Source organism: Streptopelia decaocto, assembly GCF_964273445.1.
Source record: "Streptopelia decaocto genome assembly, chromosome: 1".
NCBI classification, from domain to species: domain Eukaryota; kingdom Metazoa; phylum Chordata; class Aves; order Columbiformes; family Columbidae; genus Streptopelia; species Streptopelia decaocto.
In genome coordinates this window covers 140,814,548-140,839,603 of record NC_138663.1, presented here as the reverse complement: position 1 = coordinate 140,839,603, position 25,056 = coordinate 140,814,548, and the positions used below count along the sequence as shown (strand labels likewise).

Here is a 25,056-nt window from a genome sequence, read left to right as displayed (position 1 = left end):
GGTGAGGGGCCTGGAGCACAAATCTGATGAGGAGCAGCTGAGGGAGCTGGGGCTGTTTAACCTGGAGAAAAGGAGGCTGAGGGGAGACCTTATTGCTGCCTACAACTACCTGACAGCAGGTTGTAGCATGGAGGGTGTTGGTCTCTTCTCCCAAGTAACAAATGATAGGACAAGAGGAAATGGCCTCAGTTTGCGCCAGGGGAGGTTCAGATTGGATTTTAGAAAAAATTTCTTCACAGAAAGGGTTGTCAGGCATTGGAACAGGCTGCCCAGGGAACTGGTGGAGTCACTATCCCTGGAGCTGTTTAAAAGGCATTTAGATGAGGTTCTCAGGGACATGGTTTAGTGCTAGAGTTAGGTTAGGTTAGGTTATGGTTGGACTCGATGATACTGAGGCTCTCTTCCAACCAAAATGATTCTATGATTCTATGGGATAGGTATACTCTTGTCCCAAAGCCATCTCCTCCATCATTTACTGTGAAGTTTGTAAAAGCTGCATGATTCCTTCTCCTACGGCTGTTGATTACTTTTGCAAAGAGCAGAAACTGTACTACCTTCATCTCTCACGTTGTACTGACAGCCAGCAAATTCCAGATTCAAACCTTTCTTTAATTTTCGCCAATATGACATAAACGGACATTGCACATGAAAGAGCGAGTCATTGCATATGGCTCCTGGTACAAAGAGTATTACAGTAACCGAAATGCCCTGGTCATAAATTTATGTGAATGGTAACCATGTGTCTCGGAATGCCTCCTGTTTCTCATTCAAGTTAAATGTTACTCTATCAATACTTGCCAGATATCTTGCACTCTCATGTCTCTGCAATATTTTTGAGCCTTTTGATGCCTTGCAGTTTTTGAAGTAGTTGTATTATTTTTAAGTTCCTTAAATTAGGTCATAACAAAAATATTTCTGTTTATCTAATCCATTTCCCTGTGTTCAGACTGCTTGGTGTACTGGAGCATGTAATAAAGTAGAGAGATTTAAATGGCTTACTTCAGTATGACAATAAAATGTTATGAAAATCACAGGTTTCCTTTAAAAACTGAAACCTTTTCAACTGACTGCAATGTGATGGGAGTGGCTGAGAATGATTAAACTTTCTTGCAGGGGGTAGGATTTGTAGGATACTGAGCTAGTGAGTCACTATTTCCAATTTTTGACCAAAAAAAAAAGAAAGGAAAAAGTAAGGAAAAAATGGACAAACTGTGATTTCTGCAGCTGGTGACTACTGTGTGTCTTCAGTGAAGTAAGTGTTATGGTCTCATATCAATTTTCCAGATGCTTTTGTCTGACTCTAGGTTGGAATCCTGAAGCCATCCAGTTGTCACCACTCACAGAGGGAATGCAAGGGTTGTGCAGTTTTTTTAATTACACAGTTTGTCATCTCTTGTTCATCTTGTTTGCTCGTGATCAGAATCACAGTATCACAGTATGTTCGGGATTGGAAAGGACCTCAAAAGATCATCTAGTCCAATCCCCCTGCTGGAGCAGGAACGCCTAGGTGAGGTCGCACAGGAACATGTTCAGGCAGGTTTTGAATGTCTCCAGAGAAGGAGACTCCACAACCCCCCTGGGCAGCCTGTTCCAGTGCTCTGGCACCCTCACTGAGAAGAAGTTTTTTCTCAATTTTAAGTGGAACCTCTTGTGTTCCAGCTTGATCCCATCACCCCTTGTCCTATCATTGTTTGCCACCGAGAAGAGCCTGGCTCCATCCTCGTGGCACTCACCCTTTATATATTTATAAACATTAATAAGGTCACCTCTCAGTCTCCTCTTCTCCAAACTAAAGAGACCCAGCTCCCTCAGCCTTTCTTCATAAGGGAAATGCTCCACTCCCTTAATCATCTTTGTTGCCCTACACTGGACCCTCTCCAGCAGTTCCCTGTCCTAATCACGAGCACCTTCCTTAGTGCTTGTGACTGTCCTCTTGTACGTGCTGAGGATCCTACTCAGGTGAGTGAGAGCAAACAGCAGTTCCCTCATCACTTTTGCTCGAGGCTGCAATCACACTGAGGGCAGATGACATTCACAGCTTAGAATCCAGGTACAAGGTTTTGAGATGCTGCTTTATCCTGGAGTCACTCTCCATTTAACATCACCATGCCCTGCCTATTCAGCTAAGAAATTTTGCTTCCAGTTAAGTTCTTCTTACTTCTTCTCTTTCAGGTTGGATTTACTCAAAACAATGGGTAGATGGAAGGTTAGAGCTCTTAAGTAAAGGTCTTGTTAGGGGGCAGTGAACTGATGAAGCTTTTTGTCTGCATCCTGCTTATTTCAGAATAAGCAGTGCTTTCTCAAACAAAGCCTGACTGTAGTCAACATCTATTAAAAGCACCCACTAGAGGTTTTGTTTTTGTTTTTAAAAAAAAGGTCTGCTGGACTCACATAATCTTCTGAAATGCTTCAGAACTATTCAAATGCTGACAGCCAGCATAAAGCCTTTGCCTGATCCTAATCTACAGAATGCAACAGGCATCATTGCCTAGCTATTTTCAGTCAATTCTGCGTACCGACCATCTAAAACTAGAATAAAAGTATCACAGCTCTGCTTGGCTTTCTAGCCCCAACTGCTGCAACAGCCTTGTCCTCCTTTTCCCCTGTCTATCACCCCCAACTCCCCCCCTTAGATATTTAGAACAAAATTAGACACTGAAACCCTAGGGGTTTTTCTTAAGGTTGCAATATTCTTCTGGCTAGAGAAGCCTGCCATTCTTTTTGGCAGGCATTTGACTCCTATCTCTCCTTATGTTTTACTTAAAATAGCATCTGCTTCAATGACATATTTATAATTCGCATATACCTGTCAAATTTTCAGAACAGATCTGTGTTCTGGAAGTTTTTGTGGGACTTAATCCCAGAGGTGGTGATCCCCCATGGGCTATACAGCTCAGTATTGCCATGTGTCTGTCTCCCTTTATTTGCGGTCCTCTGTCCCAAATTGTTTCTTTCTTCCTACTTTGCTTTTCTCGCTCCTCCAAATTCCAAACTTGGCCAGTCTTTACTCTTATTTGTACTTTCACTGCTTTGTGATGAGTTGTCACTGGTAGCTGTTGTTTGTTCTGTGGTTCTTCTCACCCTCTAAATAAACAGTGAGCTGAATTCACCTGACACTGTTGATGAGCTATAGATTTCTCTCTCTCTCTCTCAAAAAAAGTATTTACATGTAGAACTAAGGCATCTACAGCTTCCTTCTAGAGAACAAGCAAAGGTTATAGCAGTTGAACTGTTATTCATGCCAGAAGCAGAATACCTAGTCCTTTAATTTTGTGTCATTTGCTCTAGCACGTAATAGGTGAAAGTACTACTTTAGTATGTGGGTAGAAAGAGAAGAGGAGGAAAGTCTATCGTACTTTTTTTATTTTAAAGGAAAAATACGAAAATATGCGTGAATACAGAGGAGAAAATAAAAGAGTCCTTTACCATGACAGAAATAAAATTTCTGGCTTACATTACGCAGCTCAGTGGAACTGGGCACAGAGGCACAGAAAACATGAGGGAATGTACATTGAGAGATTCTGAGGCAAGCAGGGGAAATTTATGGCATGATATAATGCGTACTAACAATGTGCATTATATATATGATAATATGCAGTACATTAAATAAAGTTTAAAAAATTAAAGTCTGCTATGCAGTAGTAGAGAACAGAATAGCATATGGTTGGAAGCTCCCTTCTGTAGGATCTTTCTCATCTCTCCCTGTCCTGCCCTCACATCATCAGTGTTTGGCAAAAATTGGGGAGGAGAAAGACAGCAATGTCTTTGGTGGATAGAATTCCCAAAAGCTGAATTTGGAGCAGTACACTGAGACAAAGTCAGTTGCCCTGTCCACATCATGTTCTGTACTACCGTGAGTTCTGCCCTTCTGTTTCTCTTAAAAAAAATTATTTTGTTGAATTAGGTGCAGATTTGGTCTCCTATCTTTTTTTTAATCCCTCTGCCAACTTCTAATATAAACCCACAGAATCAAGACATTCTAGGATTGATGTTCTGTCCGCCTGGTTCAGATTAGACTTCTTGTATCACTTAAATAGGTTTTTAGAGCTTTCCTACTGTAACTGCATTTGAGTGCTTTTAAAGGATTTTTTAATTATTATTGGACATTATAATCTTTGAGGCAATATATTGGCTAATTGTTTAAATATGCATTTAGACAATTGTTAAAATGATTGCTATTTGTGTTATGTAACATTATAAACCACACTGCACTGTAGTCTCTTCTCTAATTAAGGAACAATTAAAATTACGAAGAGTCCTCTTCTTGACACCAAATTTTAATGACTTGATGCTTGAGTTGCATCATAGAAGCTCAGGAGCAAACCATCAAGATATTTTCATCCCTTTTAAAACTAGTACGAATGCCTGTGTAGGAGTTGAAAGCAAATATTCTTTCAGTCTAATTCATTATGGAGTTAAACTGCAAGGGCTGCTCCTAAATTCAGTCGCCGCATTTCTAACATGGCTGCAGCATGAAGTCCTCACAAGGCAGAACAGTGCAGCAGTTCACTGCCACTTTTTCAGCTCCCGCAATGCAAAAGTATAAAATGTATTTGTGTAGTTGAAAGCTCTCTGAAATATTTACACTTGGAGTCCGAATTCCTATGCAGACCAAGCTTTTACATCAGAAAATAAGACTCACTGATATGCTTCATATTTGAGCATGCGCCACATCATCCACAGTATAAATTAGCTGTTTTTTCATTCACTTCAGTTCAACATTTTAATTATATGTTAAAACACAAATAGCTACAGGCCCAAATAATGCTTTTCATGGACCGCTGTTTTTTTCATTTTTAAATGATGGAAACTGCCTAGAGTGTTTGAGACAATGAAAAGATTTAAGATTTCATGTACAAAACTAACTGAAGAAATACTTGAGTGTATCCTCAGGCTGATTATTTCATTCCCTCCCTTTCTGCCTTGCAGAACACATGTAGCTCAGACCATGGTCTGAGCATCTGTTGAAGTATTGCCTACATTCTGGTATAGATTTTTGCCTTTTTGTTGAGATGCGTAAGTTGGATGAGAGTTGTATTATACCGTTCAGTTGGGGGTGAAATTGAGGTAATTTTTCAGCCTTCTTACCAGCCCTGTGACACTGCCCATTTGGGGTTGTGATTCATCCTTCTGTCAATTTTGTCTCCTAGTACCTCTGAGGAGGTCTATGTAATCGCTTAGGGCATAGGCACAGTGTTTATTAAAATGTCGTTCCTGCACAAAACTATGTGCCGGACTGATTAATTCTCTCTGGGCTTCTATGGCACAAATTGTGTATCTGTATCATGTGGGGGTCTTTAGATCTGTCTACATCTAATACATTTTTCTCTTAAAATCTTCAACTGGATTCAATCTTTTATCAGTCGTGAGGTAGGTAAGTAGAGATTGCATTTGCCTGAAGTACAAGCACAGCAAAAATCAGTACTGGCTCACCACATTATTTCAGTTTGTAGCACAGATGGGATGCAATCTGCATTTTACACACAGGCATCATTACCCAGATGCCAAGTTCCATGTACTCAGTTTCTAGCTTTATCAAGGCACTTGGACATTGTAAGACATTAATCAGGGGCTTCATATAAATATGGGTATTTCATGCCCTTGTTGGAGCTGACATCCATCCTGAATTTGTCAAAGTAGTTACTGTTGTGTAAGGACTTGGTCTTATACTTGAGCTGAAGCTGGTTGTTTTGAGACAAGCTCCCACTGTGTTAGGCATTGCCTAGCTGCTTGGAGAAGGACTGAGTGAACAGAAAGAACAAATGACTTTATGACTGACGTACATTGATCCAGAATTTGTTCTGGTGCTAATTTGACTTTAAATCACAATCCGGTTTTAATGGCTGGGTGGATATGATTTCTACCCTAGAAAAAAAAAAGAGGTTGCAGAAACTATGACAAGTGCTGTATCCCTTGTTTTCAGCAATTTCAGAATCCTTTGCAGCCAGAACTTTTTTTGTCCTTGTATATGCAGGATTCAGATATGTAAATCCCTGTTTAAAGCCTGTCTTTGATTTATGTTGTCAAACTTCATGGACCGAATTGAAGAGGTGCAGTTTTCTGATTCTGCCCAACTGGGAGCTGTTTCTGCTTTCAAAAAAAATTCTCGTAGTGATGGAAGAGTCTCATTCACCCCCAACAGCATTAAATTCCCCATACTTTTACACTATGTTTTTGCTACTGTGAGAGAGTCAGTGTTGCCAGATGAGGATTATGAACAGTTGATAGGTAATGAGCTAATAATCTGCACTGTGTAGTCACAGCTGGGCTGCTCCCATACCCTGCATCCACAGAGCGATTGCAGTGTCTCTAGTTTAGACATGTCTTTGGACCTGTGTTAGCTGCCTACATGCAATGGGAGCTCTGCATTCTCCTCCCTTCTGCTTGCAACATCTTCAGCTTCTTCCTCCTTTCCAGCTTCTCTGATTACATTCATATGAGGACAGAATTCTGTCATTTTATCCTGCGTGCTTTCTCAGTATTGGCTGCCAGATACACAGTGTGTGCTTCCTGTTCATTTCTTGTCTTAGTCACTGATTTTGCCTGTTTTAAGGGACTTTAAAGATTGGCAAGGCTAATATTATAATGACAGTTATGTTCTTTCACCAAGTGTTCTTCCTCTTAGCTTGACTGCTTTTCTGTTCCAGGGGAGAGCAATAGCGAATTTTCCTTTTTTGCTTTCACTGCTCAGCTTGATGTTAATCTGCTGGCATTTCTTTCTCTGATGTCTTATTGTCTGCCCAGCCTCAGTCTTGCTTCCTTTATTCTGACAGCTGCTCCAGACCCATCTTCTTTTATGTCCTCCCATATTTATTTGTGTGTCATCTTTGTTGCTGCCTTTGATGTTTGGGATGACCTTACCAAGATCTCTACTTGAAGGAATTTGTCTTTCTGGTAGCCCAGAAGGCACTGAAGAGGCCAGCCAAGGAGAGGAGTCATCTGGAACCAATGATTATATGGGCCTGCTATGACCAAATAGTTTTGCTTGTAAGTTTTATCCCTTTTCCACTCTATAAGACAACGTGCAACTTCTTATGTCTTCGGCCTACACCTTGCACACTGTGTGTGTGTCTGCACTGTCAAAAGTGACCAGGAACCAAAATGGACTGGGACTTGTAGTTGACTGTTTCATTTGATTTAAGCAGTCGGTGGATTATTTTTTTTTTCCATTGTGACAAACTTGTTTTTCAGGACAAACAGACTTGAGCTGCCTTTCTGCCCTTTGTAAGATGCAAATATTTTATTCCCCAAAATATGAGGTATTAAATTTTAAAATACTACTTTTTTAGACCAATTGTGGTGATTTCATAGTGGAATTATAGAGGGTTCCAAAGTTATATTTTGCTCTGTGAGGTTAGAATAAGCATCTCTTCATTGTGGTATTTTAAAGAAGTGATAGGCAGACTTCTACAGACAATTCAGCCGTTCGTAATGATATTGTATTTAATTTAGAGTATTTGGCCAGGAAATAGGTTTATGAATAAACTGGTGGATTAACTGTGTAGCCAGCTCCTTTGGGGTAGTGCTCAGACATTTAATTTCACATTATTTTTTAATAATAAATCAAATGTGTTTATTGTATTAAAATTCCACTTGGTGTGGATTCTTGGACCTCTGCTGCCTTTCAGTGACAGAAAGGATTTTGAGGCATTAAACTGTTATTTTCTGAACTTTCTATTGCATTGCACTCTACTGCTTTTAGTAATTAAACGAACACTTAATGCAATTATAATATCTGAGGCTGGGATTGGAAACCATTCTTTTTCATCTGTTTCTCATCGTCAGCACAGTTGAAGTTTCTCAAAAGAAAAGAAATAAGATCTGAATAACCTAAACTATCCAAATCAGTGCACTTTTTCTCGGTGACAAAGAGCCCCCTGGAAGGTATCAGTTAATTCAGTCTCAAATCTTTAAGAGGTAATTTTGACAGAGTTCTGTAAATGTAGAAAGTTAAACAGAGTAACCAGAGAAAGGTTCCTAATGAAATCTTGGCTTTGGTGGTGAAAATGTCTGACTAGTTTTAATAAGAGCTTGATTACACTGCATTCATGAGGATTTCTGCAAGTCTGCCCTGATGACATATAAAGTTTAAATTAGACGTAGCCAATAAAAAGCCACCTAATATGGTTTCGTATTTTGAGAGGTTTCCCAATAACTACCCCATCTAGTTAGTCTATTTTCTAACCGTTTTGGAATCTGTGTGTGCTGAAAGAAATCTTCCTGCGAAGGATGGTGCTTGTACAGCATGTAGTGGTATGAAGGGACCTGGCAGAGACCAGCCCCCCCCACCCTCCCCCTTCTTTAGTGACCTTCCACAAGTGACGAGGCTGCAACCCTTCTCCCAGCAGCTGGTTTCTAAATTTGGTCTAACAAATGGTATCATAAAGGTGGCAGGTGAGGTTAGGAGATCTGATCACAACATACCGATTTAACAGCCACCAAAAGGTACAAGAGAGTATAAGGAAAAACAATCAAGTGCTGTCTCTTTATCATTGTATCAGCTTTCTTTGCACAGTCCCTTGTGAAAGCCTTTACTGATGGCTTTCAGCTATGTATCATTATAATACCTACAATAAGCATTACATAATAGGAAAAATATGCCACATTGAGCAATGAAACTGGTGTTAGCCAATGCTGTGGCCCATATCAAAATGCTCTCGCTAGCATTCCCTGTAACAACACTTCCTCAGATGTAATGGGCTACGGCATATCATCAACTTAAAGTTCATACATCTGCCTTAATGTTTTTTGCATATCCCTGCTAGAAGTAATGGCTATGACTACTTGAGGGGAAAAATAATCTTTTCTTTTTTCCTCTTTACATGGTAGTTCAGGCATTCTTCAACCATATCCTCTGCCATTGCTGTGTTTGCATGGCTAGATAGATAAATCCTGCATGTGTGCCTCAGGCAATAAGGAAAGGGGAGAAAAAAAACTAAAAGGAAAACACAGTAATGGTAAAACCACAAGAATTAACTAGAACAACTGGGTAGACAGTAGCACATAATTGATTTTTGTTGTTGGGTCTCTTAACAGTTCAGCATATTGCAAGTTGTCTCTTATTAATGGTACTGTTTTATAAGAAGGAATTTGCAGAGTAAATACACCTGAGTGGCTTTCATTAGGATGGCAAATGCTTATTTCAGAAGGTCTTCTTCCTTCCTGTGGAGTGATATATCAGTATACAGTTGCACTGGAAAACCAAAGATGGCATTGGAAATCAGACCTGCTGCCATGATGTGTCAGACCTTCAGTCTAGGACAAGTGGTGGACTCAGGTGCTTACCTGGAACAGAGCTCTTGTGCTCAACTTCTGACATAAAATTATTCTTAAATATTTGAATTCCTCTAAAGCTAGAACATTGTATCCTCTAAGGTGCTAACTGAAAAAAATGTCCCTTAGCTGGTATCTTTATTTGGACGGTTCTTTCCTGTGTTTGCTTGCCCAAGTTAAGCGTAGAAGTTACTTGCTGCATGGGATTGAAATATTGCCAGCTTTCTACAGGTTGCAGATTTTCACTTGTTGTTTTGAAGACTATTGTTCCAGATAGAAGTAAATGGCATATATGTAGGCTTAGAGACCTTTAATCATATATCTCAGTTTAAAAAGTACATTAAAAAATGTAATATATTGCTAAGATGTTGAGTTATTAAAGGCACATGCCTTCAAATATGAGTGCAAGTTTTGGCCAAATGTGACAGACTACTAACATAATGGATGGTTAGTTTTCCACATTAACAGCACAGTGAATTCTAGCATACAGGCATCATAAAGGGGGAGATGACTGGTGACAGTGAAATGGACATATAGATGGACTTTTAAATGCTTGCCATGAGGACTGCAGAGGAGTAGAACTGAGGCTGATTACTTAAAAACAACAAGTCTGACCACTAACTGACTGGTTTTGGCCATGATTGTTTCATTTACATTTTAGATAATTATCTATATAATCAATCTATATAATCATATAATGTCCTGAGTTGGAAGGACCCACAAGGATCATCGAGTCCAACTCCTGTCCCTGCATAGGACAACCCCACATTTCACCCCATGTGTCTGAGGGCATTGTCCAGTCTCTTGAACACTGTCAGGCTTGGGGCCGTGACACCTCCCTGGGGAGCCTGTTCCAGTGCTCCACCACCCTCTGGGTGAAGAACCTTTTCCTAGTGTCCCACCTCAACCTCCCCTGGCACATCTTCCTGACATTCCCTTGGGTTCTGTCATTGGTCACCAGAGAGAAGAGGTCAGCACCTGCTGATCTCAGATCCTCCCCTTGTGAGGAAGCTGTAGATCACAATGAGGTCTCCTCTTAGTCTCCTTTTCTCCAGGCTGAACAAACCAAGTGACTTTAGCCGCTCCTCATACAGCTTCCTCTCCAAACCCTTCACCACCAACTTCATTTCCCTCTTCTCGATGCTCTCCAGTAGCTTTATATCGTTTTTATCCTGTGTTGCCCAGAACTGCACGCAGTGCTCCAGGTGAGGCTGCACCAGTGCAGAGCAGAGTGGGACAATCACCTCCCTCGCCCGGCTGGCAATGCTGTGCTTGATGCACCCCAGGACACAGGTGGCCCTCTCTCTGAGGGAGTAAAGGGGCTCCATAAAATCATTTATGAAGGATGGTGAAAGGCATTATACCGTAGCCACAATCAGGGTCCGTATGGCACTCGAGACACGAAGAAGAGTTGAAAGTTGTATAATATAATACCTGTAGCTGTGCATGGTGTTTGTATGGAGTGTGGGAATGATTTGCATAAGTGGGCACCCGTCATCCTGTCCAGGACTTGCTCCGCTCCTGCCAGGCAAAGCAGTGGGAAGGACAGCCCACCGGGCATGTGTACATGCACAGCAGTGACTGCTGTAAACATTTATGTCTGCTTCAGCCTGCATATTGGTAAGCAGGACATAACAGAGACCCAGCTACAATCTTGTTTACCCAGTCAACATGTTTTAAGATATAAATATTTTTATTCTTTTTTTGGATATTTGTCAACCACATCTTAGGTCGAGTAGGAAATTTATACTGTAATGTTTGGCAGCAGTCGTATGTTATGAAGATGGTGCCGTGAGAAACAGGATGCCCAGGTCCTAGCTTGTTTAAACAATCTGTCTAGGTTTTGTAGCCGTGGTCAACACCATGGTATGCAAGTGCTTACAGAACCCTCTGAGCTGCAGAGGCAAGGACTCGGTAGGTACTCAGCCTTATTTTTTTTAAGGACGGAACTTAGAGGCCTTTTGCTTTGTACGTCGGAAGAGTTTTCCCTGATAAAGCAGTTTTCCCTCTTGCCTGTCAGCTGAGGTGGAATTCCTCAACCACCTTTAAAGTTGCTGGCAAAGTGACCTTGACAGAAGTTGCATCAGGTATTGTACTGGTGGGATCACAAGGTATTAATGTGTTGACCTAAAACTTAACATCCTAAGGTGGCATAGGGTGGTGGCTGTATAAGAAATAAATTAACCTACTAGTGTTGTTAAGTGCCTTTGTCTGGGGCATGCTGAGAGGCCAGACAGGATCTTCTGGGTGCTGTTTTGCTAAGCACACTTCAAATTTGAATAGGTCTAGTCCCAGAGGGCTTGTGGACACTGTCAATGCAGAGAAAAGTGTGGGGAGTGCAAAAGTTAAAATCAACTGTGCTACACCTGTGAAATCAAATTAGTCTTATGATTTTTGTTGTGTTAGTGGGGAAACAACATGCAAGAACGGAAGGGCTGTTTAAGTGAAGAGGAGGAAAGCTAGAGAGAGTGAAGGCAAAGCAGAAAAAGGCAGAGCATATGTTTAATGGAGCTAAGATTAAGATGCTGAAAGAGGTTAGAGGAGACAGAGAAATACAATGTTTGAGTAAGGAATAAGGGTAAACATAACACTTGTACTATATTTGCACATTTTGGGGAGTGCATCCTGAATGCTGTGCACCTGCATTCCTATAATAGCTTTCTCTGAAATGTCATGTTGAGAAGGAAGGATGCTCAGCTGTCCAAAGGACAAGGAGAAACTACTGAAAGTAGCTGAGCTGCTTTGATGAAGCCTTGAGCTTTGCCATCTCTTCAGTCTCTGCATGGATCTGGAAGCAGCTTTCCTTCTCCTTCCCAATCTTAAATGCTTCTCCATCAGAATTCCTAATGCTGTGATCACACTGGTATGTAAAGCTGCAGACCGCACCAGTTGTTCCTGTGTTGGCCGCAAGGGAAACCTTTGTGTAGACACCGCTCTCCCTGAGGCTAGGAGCCAAATACTGTCTTACAGTCTGTCCCAGGTCTGCCCCTGTCTCCCCCAGCTTTCAAATCCAGCCCTTCGCAGCTTTCTGGCTCTTCTGGGTTAACTTGATCTTGCTATAGAATGAGTCCCAGACTCTGCAGGTCCCTAGATGCCTCAAACAAGCCCCTAGTCCAGACCTGCATCCCTTCCCACCGTCTCCCACCCTGAGATATGTCCTGAGAAGAGACTCTAGACCTCTTTGTCTCTGCAGGATGAAGGATTCACTTCAGCTGGCAAAGAGTAAAAACCTGAGGGACAGAGAATGAGCATTGGATGTGGACTTCTCATTCAAAACCAGCTGACTGTTTTTTTTTGTATGTTCCCAGCTCTGTTGCCTCATATATAGCGTGCTCAGTGATCTTACAGGGGCAACTTTATGGGTGTGCCCACAATATTTGCAGGGAATACAGAAGGTAGGTGGTAATAATCTGAGGGCTAGTAATGTTTGCAATTGGCACGTGAAGCCGAGGATGAAATTTGAGGCTATTTCTATCCTTTTTATCCTGGTCCTGCCTCCCCTTCCATTTTTGGTACCCAGGATTTAGAAAACAAAACAAACAGTGTTTTGTCCTCTATGTTTTGTGCAAGTTGTGGTGCTTCTGTTAATATACTGCATAGAACATTTACACAGCCTGTGTCCCACTTTCCCGTAGCTCTATATCATTCAGATGATACCACCATAACAGGCCATTTCAGCCTCCCAACAGCTGTCCTTGCCAGTCTGTTGCACAAAATGATGTCTTTCACCCTTCATTGGAGATGGAGATGTGTTCTGCAGTACTACAGTAAATAGAACATAGTTTGCTTCCATAACCTTTGTCTAGCTGTGTTCCAAAGCTTACAATTTACCATGTAACTTCATCGAGAGGGTGGGATGTTTCTAGGCAGCACTAGCATAGACACCACATTGTAGAGTTGGTCGGGAGAGCGTGACTGATGGGAATGGGAAGATCCACCATGACTGTGGTTTTAACTCCCAGGTTTCCAATGTGAAACTTGTGAACTTATCCTGGAAGCCGCTGTCTGTCCTTCCCCTTGGTGTGCTGGGATCTCTCTGCCTTGGGGTTCAGCACCCACTTGCTGTGTCCTGTCCCAGCTCTGCTGGTTTTCCACCTCAGCCCTTGTGCCGGTTTCAGCTCATATGCTTCTGCCCCACAGTGACAGACACAGCAGAGAGCTGTGGTGCAGGTCTGTAACTGGGGACAGCAAAGGAGCAAGGCATGCACATTTAAAATATAAAAGTGGACATTCCAGTGGGTGCTGTAACAATGCATTTTTACTTCTGCCTTTATTAACTCCCCCCCAATAGATGCAATAATGTGTTTTTTCTGGTTGTTTTGTTTTGCTTTTTCCTACCCTGTCTATTCAAGACCCCTATATTCTATAAATATTTAAAATAGGAATATTCAGCCTGCAAAACGAAGTGTGTACGCAAGCAGTGGAAGAGTTGTTTTTCTTTGAGTTGTGGGTGTGTGTTGGTTTTACAGTATCCAGGCTTCTGGTTTTGTAGACATTTGCGAGGGGATTCTTTCTTCCTCCATGCATATTCTGTCCAGCAGGTTGACAGTCTGATTTGGTTTAGGGCTTCTAGATGCAACAGGAATACAGCTAATAAGAAAATAATGAGTTGTTGTGTATTTATGTGCAGTGCTACCCTCTAAAGAATTGTTTGACTGCCAAATATGTTAAAAGGTTAACAACTCAGAGGTATTTTTCTGGAGGGATAGTGATGGAACCTTGTGGTTTTGCAACTGAAGAGTGAGGGGTTTAGACCCAGCTGTGCCAGCATATGAAGTTTATCTCTCTCTTGCGCCCGTTGTCATAAATTAGTGATGCTAAGGTGATGATATTCAGCAAGAGGCAGCTAGGAGTGAGACCAGAAGGGTCTTGAGATGCTTAATGACAGGGTAAAGAGGAAGAAAGCCCATTTTGCAGTTTGTACTGCCTGCCCCCCTTACCCTTTCTGTCTAGCAAATAATCCCATAGTCATAGTTAACCATCAGTAATTTACCATATTTGGATTCCCAAAACAAAATGCAATGTTTTGTTCAGCTTTGAATGGCACACAGTTCCTTATGGAGCTTAATTGTTTTGTTTACATGTAGCTAGTTACTTACCATGTGGTAAGAACAATAGGCTGACTGGCTTGTTTAATTTGTGATCAGAATGAGATAAAGCACGGAAAACAGTGAGGACTGTATTTCTTAAACAGACTGCAAGTCAGAGACTCCTTGGCTGGTCGCAGTGTAGCAAACCTGCTGCATGGCATGCACTTTTTTGCAGCTATGTGACTGTGTGGTATGTCATCACTGTCCAATCTTCTGCTAAAAGCCCACTGTTTCTTGGGCTTTTCTATTTTCCATTACTGGGCACCTTTCTGAGAGCTGTCTGACTTGGTGACCAGATGTGTCAGAGTGCACACAGTGACTGTGAGACTATCACGTGAAGCTTTGGCCTCATTTTTCCCCACAGCTTGACCTGGATTGCGCCCATTTTGCAGCAGAAGGCAGCTGGTTTTCCTGTCTTCCATAAGGAGGCAGGGCAGGTACTTGGGGAAGCATGAGCCTTGATTTCTCAAACAGCAACGCCTGTCATGTGGGATAGGGAGCAAAAAGGAGGTTGCTCCACTTAAGCCAGATTTCTGCCAGCTAGTCATGCCTGCTAATGACATGAGACCTTTTAACAACGGTGCTCCAACCATAGCAAAGCACCGTTCTTGTTGTCACGCAGTCTCGCAACCACAGACACCACCCTGTGATCCAGCATGACAGGAGTGCGTGACCCAGCATGTGCTTTCCTGCCCAGAATTTGACATGTTCATTGGCAGGGCTGCCAGGCTAACAAAGGCAAAAGACATTTTTTGCTTAGGACTGGAGCTCTCATGCTGATGGAGTCCCCTGTGTCTTGGGGCAGTGTGGGGCAGGTTTCCCTGCTTAGCAAAGCTCTTCTGAGCTCTGAGCAGAGAGGATGCTCCAGAGATTTTTAGCTGTTTGCTTCCTTATTTCACTGGTGGCTTTTCCCCTCAAAACAGCTCAAATAAAAGTCAGAAAGTTTGCTGACAAAGGCACATATTTTGTTCCTCAGGTAGTTTCTGTTGGTGGAACGGAATTCTCTGTTACACCTTACTTGTACCTAAGGACTAGACATGAGAAATATCAGGCTGGAAAGGAGGAAGAAATTTTTTACAATGAAGGTGGTGAAACACTGGCCCAGGTTGCCCAGAGAGGTGGGAGATGCCCCGTCCCTGGAGACATTCCAGGCCAGGCTGGATGGGGCTCTGAGCAACCTGATCTAGTTGCAGATGTCGCTGCTCATTGCGGAGGGGTTGGACTAGATGACCTTTGAAGGTCCCTTCCAAGCCAAACTATTCTGTGATTCTATGACTAAGGTAGATGTTCTCTATTAATTTACCTGAACTTAAGTAAGCTGTAGCCTTTTTAATAGCAGACACAAGCATACCAGCCAAGTGAATCTTCCTGCCAACCCTGCAAGTAGGAGAACAAGTTGCTAACATTTCTTATTTTGTGAATCTGTGTGCAACTGGGAATGAGAGGCCATTGAAAATACTTAGGGAAGGTATAAGTGCAGGAGAGTGCCTGGCATAGTTGTGTGCTCGATCTTAGGTGCAGTTTACAGTTGTTAGCTCCACTTGAAGAGGTGTAAATGGAGGCTGATATCCTTTAGAGCATCTCCACAGCTGTTACTCTTCCCTCTGTAGGCTATATCTCGCTTGCAAATGTAGCGGAAGGCAGAAATATTTCCTCTTTGTGTATGTTTGTGGCACAGATAAATGACGTCATGCAAATAACTCATCAAAACCACAAGGAGAGTGGTATTGTAGAGAATACTAAAAGTTATCATTACCTTCCCAGGCCTTCAGACTATGAAAACAAATTTTAAAAGTCTACTGAAGACTTAAGCAGCCAGAGTCCCTTCACTTCCACCACCACTGGAATCTAATGTGAGCTACTTCTAGAGCTGGAGACCTTCTCAATAAAGGCTCTTACTTGTTTTGAGCTTACAAGTGTTTACAAGTACATTACAGCAGGTCTGCTCTTGCCTCGTCAGTCTTCTGCTTGTATAACACAGAGCCCAGTAGTAATCACAAGAAATAAAACCTTAAGAAATATATCTTTGAGGGGGGAAAAAACGCACAAGGATCAGTTTTTATTCCTCACAAGAATTCAACACCTGAGTCAGGGGTTCCCAGAGGCTGACCTGGAAAGCTACCAAATATGGCCCTCAGAGGGATTTTCAAATTGTGGTCATTCTACATTGTCATACAGATTGATTTTTGTTATACAGCCCGTAGCCTCATGTCCCACCCATTAAGTTACCCTCCGTGGACAAAATTCTGGGAACCCCCGAGTTCATCATCCAAGAAAATCTTTATTTTGGAAGACAGACTGAAAGAGATAATCTATTTTATCAAGTATTACCACACCTCTGCAAATATACGGTCTCTTCATCTGGATGATCTCATTCATGTATTTGTCAAAGTTCTTGCTATTGCAGCAAGACAGTAATATATGCAATATATAAAAAGGTTTTGGGTGAGATCCAGTACAAGCCTCTCATGGTGAAATCATTCTTAGTATTATTTAACATCTACCTGGTATCTGGTCTAGAGAAACAGATCACAGCTACATCTGCCTCTAGACGCTTAAGCAAATGGAACATGTGATGTGAGCTTGGATGTTTTGTGAATGTAGGACAAGGATCGTAATTTGTCTCTCACTAACTGTCAAGCACATTCCTCCTCCATTTTTTGGCAGTGGGTTGTTGATACATTCACAGCTGCTGAACAGGTACGAGCTCTTCAGCACTCCTTACCAAAGTAACTTTGTCTGGAAACTCTCTCCTTGCTCATTGGAAGGAGAGGGAAGGAAAATCAGAAATCTCTGTCTTAAGGAAAAGCATTGGGTACTGTAGAAGTTACGTGAAGATCAACTAACCTGCTGGAGCATCACAGGCTGAAAACCTGAATGTTCTGGCAGATGCCATCATTTTGGGAACGGAGCAGGTAACAGTCCTGCATAGTCGTCATGGTCTTTCTCACGTAGTAGGAAGTGGCATTGCTGCCCTGGATACAAACATCCTACGAGAGAAGTGAATGAGATAGTCAGTGACTCCACAGAAGTAAACACTTGGACACAGTGGATACTGTGAGTCTTGGAGTGCAAGATAGCAATACGAGTCATTTGGAAAGAATATCTGTCTTTCCAGTGAAAGAGGTTAATACCTACCTATGGTTAAGTCTTAAACAACAAAAAACCCCCACCAAACCGAGCACTCTTACACAATCATTGTTTTTCAGCTTTCCAAACTCTTCTTCTGGAGAGATTTTGCTAATGGGTGGTCTAAAACCCAGGCTGGTTAAATATCTGATCAGCCTTCCATCACCTTGGAAACATGGAATTCCTACTGTGAAAATGATCTGACCCTGGAGGATCCAGCATAGTTCACATTTAAAACAGACTTTCTCCCCTTTTTTTTTTGTTGCTCAGAGCAATAATATGAGAGTCCACAGAAAGGTCTGCATTTCCAGCCTTGTGCGTAGTCTATCAAGTACATTGAGGTGACTTATGGCAGACAACACTTTATGGTAAATGCTGCATTGGAACTAGGATTGCTCATGTCTCTATTGCCGAACTAGGGAAAAAAACCTACTTTCACACTCCATAATGAAGATCATTCACCCACGCAGTTTTAGCCCCTTACTTATCCAGCCAGTTTATTGTGTGCCATGGTAACTATATGTCTGTTCTTGTTTGCATCCCTAGGAGATAATGAGATTTTGCAGTGGATATATTGACAGCAGTTTTTTGGGGTTTTTTTCTAAGTTTCTTTGCCTTTGTTCTATATGCAGCCCACTTAAATAATCTCTTTCTGTACTGTTGAGTCTTACAGCTTCTTCAAGAGATTTTTGTCTGGGCACATCCATAAAAAACAGATAGTTCTACGCTGTAGTCCTGAGGCAGGTTTTTTCCCCTCAAAACATCCATCTGCACCCACCCATATAAGTCATCTTACTTTTGTCTCCAATCTGTCTTAATATCTCCAGGCAACCAACAGACTGGCCTTTCATCTATTTTGAACGCTTGAGAGCTACTCAACAGTTGCACAAAGCTTTTTTCTTTGTCTTGCAGTAAAGATAGCACCAGGTTAGGAGTGTGTCATGGGCTAGGATTTTCAGTGTGGCCAGGGTCTGTGATATGGTGGCCTGAAGATGGAGTAAGCTCATTTGGCATGGAGACCTGACAGTTCTTTGCTCCTTCAGGCCTTTTAGGCTTCTCATTGTCCCACAGGGACTTTCTGCCGCAGCTTTCCTGACCCTCTGCTGCATGGCCAGGCAGAAATGGTAGCATATAAAGAGCCAATGTGGACAGTAGCCCTAAAAGATAGTGGAAAGAAATTGAGCTAACACATTATGTCTGATTTTCTTGCTCTGTTGTCAGGAGCTGTTATGGATTTAATAGTTTATGGTAAGTAAAAAGTTACCCTTTTGATCCTGTTGGTTTTTGGTTGGTTTATTTTTTGATTTGGTTTGTTTTTTGTTTTTGTTTGTTTGTGGTTTTGTTTTTGTTTGGTTGGGGGGTTCTTTGTTTGTTTTGTTTGTTTTGTTTGTTTTTTTCTGAACATTTCAAGAGAGATAGCAGTGTTAACAGCTCTGGTTTGGTTTGAGGATTGTAATCTCAAGATTTGTGATTACAGTAAGGTAGGATACTCAAATTTTTTCCATAGCTTGATGTCTTCTTATCCTGGAAATGCAGCTGTGCTGAATGAAATATTTGCATTGGTGTTTTCTTTCCAAGATGTGCAGCTTGGCTTTAAAGATAAACACTTGCCATTGAGGCAGACAATGTGCTAGGTTTAAGTTCACTTAGCAGAACTTTTTTCTTGGAGTGGCTCATGAAACTTGTTAACATGCAAGAAATTATAAAGCTTTCACTTCCTCCACTCCCATTTCCTGTTTGGATGTTGAAAGGAAGCCCTGATTGCTCATTTGTGATTAGCCAGCAACCCAGAATGAACTTGATCGTGGGGCTTTGCATGGAGCTTGCCTGTGCAGCTACTGCCTCCCTCCAGAGTGGGCTGCTGGGGCTCACGTTTCGTGGTGGGAGCTGTAAACAATCTGCTCTTCTTTCCGTGAATTCATGGCCTGCCTGCTGAGAACAGAGGTGACGCCTGGCCTGCCAGCACACGGAAAACCATGCTAAAATGATGGATGCTGTGAGACAGAAGAGAGGCGTGAGGGGGATTTTCCAGTCTTGCTTGCCCAGGAGATGGCACTGTGCAATACTGGGATTGTTACCTGCAGCATTTGTGGTGTTACCAGATCCTGATTGTTGGAGACACGACAGATGAGTGAGGTTCTTGAGTCAGTAAGAGCAGAGTGACTTGTACTTCTTTTAGGATGCCTCAGCACTCTTTTCTGTTTAAATTGTAACATACTGTATATGCTGTAGGCAGGTTGGGTTTAAATCTGCTTTGGACCCCTGTGTTAGGGAACTGACCTTCATGTGTCCTATAGTGCAGTCAGAATCAGAACTGGGTTTATGAGTAAAATTAATCCAGCCATGAAGGAGGTGGTGATGCCTTTGGAACACCCATACTTCCAAGGCTTTTGTGCAAGTCCCCCTTGATAATTCCCAGACCTGCCAAAACAAAGAGGTATCACAGAATGGTTGGGGTTGGAAGGGACCTCTGGAGGTCATCTAGTCCAACCCACCTGCTTAAAGCAGGTTCACCTGGAGCAGATCACACAGGAATGTGTCCAGGCAGGTTTTGAATGTCTCCAGAGAAAGAGACTCCACAACTTCTCTGGGCAGCCTGTTCCAGTGCTTTGGCACCCTCAGTGTGAAGAAGTTTCTCCTCATGTTCAGACGGAACCTCCTGTGCTTCGGTCTGTACCCATTGCCCCTCATCCTGTCATGGGGAACCAATGAAGTGAATCTGGCCCCATATATACATGTAGTATGCATTAGAAAATTAGTTTTTGTTGAACCTGTGCAGGATCCCTCTTTCTGCCCTGCATGCAGTGTGCTATGCTCCTTTTAGAGTACCAGTTGGTTTGGTTTGGTGGTTGTATATAAAACACACAGAGCTTTTTTTAAGGAGTCCGACCCCATCTGCAGGTGCCTGACCTGACTTGTGCTGCTGCCAAATGCAGGCCAACGCAGCTGAGGTAAATCTAGAAAACCTTACTGGTCTTCCTTTTTTTAATGTTGATTAGTTGAGACCATTTCCATTTCTCCCTCCAATAACAGCCTGAGATTGGGAGCACGTACAGATCCGTGGAGAATTCTGATCTTGGAATGGATGCGCTGCTTAACAGAATCCTGAACAAGCTATTTAACCTCCTTATTTTAATTCTCAAAAAGGTGAAGAGGGGTAACACTTTGTTAACACAGAGGTATTACAAAAGCATCCATAATACACCTTAAAGCTAGAAATATTATGTGAATGCTAAATACTTGTGTTATTATTAATCGAATCTTAAGTGGCCTATACATCTATAACAAAGGCTTCTTAGCAAACACATGCCCTTTGAAATAGCCTGACCCTTTCCACTTTTTCAGAGACATTAATAGTTTCCTGGCTCAGTGTTTTAGGAAATGTCATCATAGTCTGGAGGAACCAATAAAAACATAAGTCACCTATTTTGTCTGATCATTTTATGCCAGGATATTTGAGGCTGGAAGCGGTGGGGGGGGAGGGGAGCAAGGGGGGAAGGCAGGAGGGGTCTGCTCCATTTGTGTGGGTAGAAGATGTGAAAGTATAAAATCTCAGTACAAATAATCCTTACATGACATGAAAAGCAATCCATGAGTGGCTGTACAGATATCCAGTGGCACTCTGTTCTCCATTATAAATACCAGCATTTATGATGGGCCAAACCCCACTATCCTTACATGGGTTTCAATCTGCCTTTCTGAGGCAAAGCCTCCATCAAGCACGGTAGTGAGTCCTGACCATGGTCTCTTGGGTCTGTGGAGAGCAGACATGCATGGCAGTTTTTCCCCTTCTGTACCGTCTTCTCCTGCAACTTTCAAACAGACCTTCAGAGGGGGGGAGATCAATGTTGTTGCTAACTTGTGCTTGGTTCCATGGAGCTGGAAAAGAATGCCAAGACCCCATTTATCCTCCACCTTTTCCCAGAGCATCCTCCAGAGACAACCAAAGTTTTTGCTCATTTTTGGGAGGTCATGCACTGTATTTTCTCTTCTGTATTCCATCAGTGCTGGAGACCAGTCTAATGTTTGTCAGCAGTCTAGAGGAACTGAAGGATAACACTTACTTCATTCTGCACAGCTATCTTTTTGGAAACAAACTGCGGCACCGAAAGAGAAAACCACCGCCACTGCAAGCTGCACCATAATGGGTTATCCAGACTCTTCTCCTCCTCACCCATCCCCCACACTAGAAAAATTAAACATAGTTTCTTTTCAGCTTCTGCTGCAGCCTCAAATGGAGCTGATGTGCAACTGTCCCTCACTAAGAATTCAAACTGTGCTTAGGCTGCTGTTCAGGTGCTGCAGATCCCCATGAAAAAAAGCCCTTGAGGACTTAAAAAAGATGCAAAAAGAGGGCATGGCTCCTGGATTACCTTGATCAGAGTCCAATCTGAAGGGGAAGTTGATACTCATCTACTGCTTTGATGTTTTTTGAGTCCAACAAGGTGTTACCACAAGAGTTATACAGAAGGCCAACAGCCCACAATTGAACATTGATATTAACTCTCACCAAACAACTGTCCCTTGTGTTCCTTGGAGATTTTTCTCTCCGCCTCTCAATTCACTGTGCCATATCCTGGTTCTCATTCATTCTCCCACCCAAGCAGAGTGTGGATGCATCAGCCCCATGGGAGGGTTGCTGTGCCCTGCTGCTTTCCACTCATGTTTGCCCCATGGAGGTGCTGCATTTAGATTAGCGACGGTGGCTTCCCTTTGCATTTGTCAGGATCACTTACCCTTTTCTTCTTTGTGTGTATGTTTTGTCAGGTCAGGCCTAGATTTGTCACTGTGTACTGTGCCACGAGATAACCCTTTCAAATTCCCTCTTAAACTGGAGCTGGATCTTTGTGTGGAGGAGTCCCCTGGGTGTCAGGGTCCCTCAGCACTGGGTATCACCAGGGTTGTTCCTCAGTCCCAGAGCACAATGTGCAGCCTTCAGAGCCTCTAAGTGTCTTGAGAACAGCCGAGTTAAGGCACATTTATTTCCCAAATTAACATTATCAGATTCCTGAAGAATCATAGAATCATTTTGGTTGGAAGACACCCTCAAGATCATTGAGTCTAACCATAATCTAAATCTAGCAGTAAACCCTGTCCCTAGGAGCCTCATCTATACATCTTTTAAACTCTTCCAGGGATGGTGACTCCACCACTTCCCAGGGCAGAAACGTGCATTGAGCAGGATGTGTAGGTGAAGGGGTGAATACAACATTGCTATTTTTGTTGCTTATCCGCACAACGAAATCAGAAAAAGTGCCCATGCCAGGTGCTCCTACCAGCTACTCTAGGGCTTTGAGTAGGCAAGGCTTCCTTTCTGATGGCTGTTCTGATTTCATCTCAGTTAAGGGGGTGTAGGCCTTAGGGAAGCAGAATTTTGGCTTTTTCTCTCATCCCTGCTTCTTGGATTCTTGAGGTTTGGGGAAGGAAGAGCTCTTCTCAGTTATGTACTTAGTCTGGTCATTTGCAAATGGGAGTTTTCCGATTTCTATTGTTGTGTGGTTAAGCTGTCATAAGCTCTGTGTATACCTGTACTTTTAAAATAAATATCCCACTCTGTCATCCAGTAGAAGAAATGTGACCTCAACAAGAACCAGATTTTTAAAAAGCACTATTGTTTTTAATCCTCAGCTTGCCCCTGCTTCCCTCAGGGTTTTGATGATGACTGGAATTTCTTAACTGACTGTAGGGTTTTTTTAAAAAACAGTGAAAGTCTTCCAAACCAGAAACTATCCAATCCCACCCAGAGAGATTTAGTAAAATTGAAACTGTAGAGAAGATTAAGGCAAGCTATTCCTTATACTGTATTCATATTCTTGTGTCCTAGCATATGACTTGGCCATAGCAGTTGTGTGAAAACGCATCTGACCTATTCTGTTAGACTGAATACCCTGTGGTATCAGTGTTTACAGCAGATACAAGGAAAAGGCCTTGTCTTCAGATGTGTCCATGCAGGGCCTTAGAACACTTTTGGCTCTAATAGTAATAATAAGGCCAAAACCTCTCTGCCAGCTAGTGAAATGAAAATGCTGTACTTCACAGCTATGTCATTGGAGAATTATATTTCATTAGACCTGATATTAAAAACCCTGATGTCAGTTGTGAAATGTGGCTGACTCCAAATTTGCAAAACACATAGGAAATTTTTTCGTAATGTGTTGTCGCTTTAAAAGTCTGGCAGTCCTTTAGGTTCACTCATAAAACTTTAAGCATTCAGAAGGAGAAAACCCCAAGGCTATTTCCCCCAAACTTTAAAAACTTTGCTTATACTAGCAAATGTCGTTTGTATCAAGTATGTGCAAGTAACGTTCTGGATGCTTCAATTAGCAACAGTTGTTAGTACTTTAAGATTGGAGAAGCAGATCAAGAAGTCATGAGAAATAAGGTATTCTAGACATTTAACTGGCAGCTTTTTAGACGTCAGTAAGCAAGGTAGAGAATAGCTGTCCCAACTATTACTGGTTATTTAATGCAAAAAAACCCCACATTGTTTTGCCTTTTTTCCTTCTCACTTGGTGGCTTACAGGCCTGAGTTGGTGGGGAGGAATATGTGCACAGCAGTGGAGTTGGTTCCAACAGGTCACTGAACTGCTGAACAGTTTCCATGTTAATCTTGTTTTCACAAAATCCTGAAGTACTTGTAAATCAAACTGTTGTCTGTCTTAGTCACGGTAAAGACGTGAGGGGTAAAAGCATCCGTCAGCTTTTCAAAATTTCAAACTTGTATGACTTTTTTAAAAGGAAAAAAAATCTAGTTAGCTCTTATTGTTGCTTGCTAGACAATATTTAAATGTCCAATGCAGTATGTGAGTAAGCTTCTGTTACAGTTAGATTTATCGTAGGAGATGGTAAATAATACTTCATTCTAGGTGGGTTTTTCTGGTTTGGGTTTTTGCTCAAATGTGGAGAACTCAAGAACATACATACATTGTCATTTGTTAATAGAAAAATATATTATGGTTAAACAAGCGAATCCAAACTGTTTGTGGCCTGAAAATGTAGTAATGACTAGATGTGTGTCCTTTTCTGCTTGGGTACCTCCAGCTCTGCAGTAACCTCAGCTTCACACTGTGCTCCCCATTGAAAACTCTACTAGGCAACAGCCAGTGTCTGCTACGTCCACTTGGAAGCCAGGTTGGTGCCATACCACCAAACAATGGCAGAGCTTGCCTGTTTATTCTTTTTCCACACATGCTCTTATTATAATCTCCTCTATTTGCACTGATTTCTCAGGAGATTTTTAGGAGCTTACTGTCTTCAGGACTATCCTTTCTCTTTTGAAATTGGCCAGCAGTGATAAGGGACAATGCCTGATAGACAGTTGTAAAACATAAGACTGCAAGACTTTCTTTAGGAAGGAGTCTCAAATCAACCTTGTAAAACCATCGCTGCAGGTCTCTCCATTGTCCATAGCATTTCTTACAAATTCATGGTAGTTAATGGCATTGGAGTGGTGAATCTTAGTAACATGAAGGCTCTTCAATGGACAGACAGGGCTGAAATGCCAGTTAATCCCTGACCAGGCAGACTCAGCTGTTTCATTTTGAATTTGTCAGCTGATTTCTGT

General features: G+C 42.1%; 2 protein-coding genes across 8 annotated transcripts in view; one reads left to right on the top strand and one right to left on the bottom strand.

Moving 5' to 3' along the window:
* CMSS1 (cms1 ribosomal small subunit homolog) overlaps positions 1–25,056 on the top strand; it is a 247,671-nt gene that overhangs the window by 148,742 nt on the left and 73,873 nt on the right. The gene's annotated exons all lie outside the window — the stretch shown is intronic.
* FILIP1L (filamin A interacting protein 1 like) overlaps positions 1–25,056 on the bottom strand; it is a 213,947-nt gene that overhangs the window by 146,908 nt on the left and 41,983 nt on the right. For all 6 annotated transcript variants that reach the window (XR_014184716.1, XM_082059417.1, XM_082059416.1 and 3 more), the window contains one exon: positions 17,211–17,353. The gene's annotated coding sequence lies outside the window, so the exon portion shown is untranslated. The remainder of the gene's footprint in view (positions 1–17,210; positions 17,354–25,056) is intronic.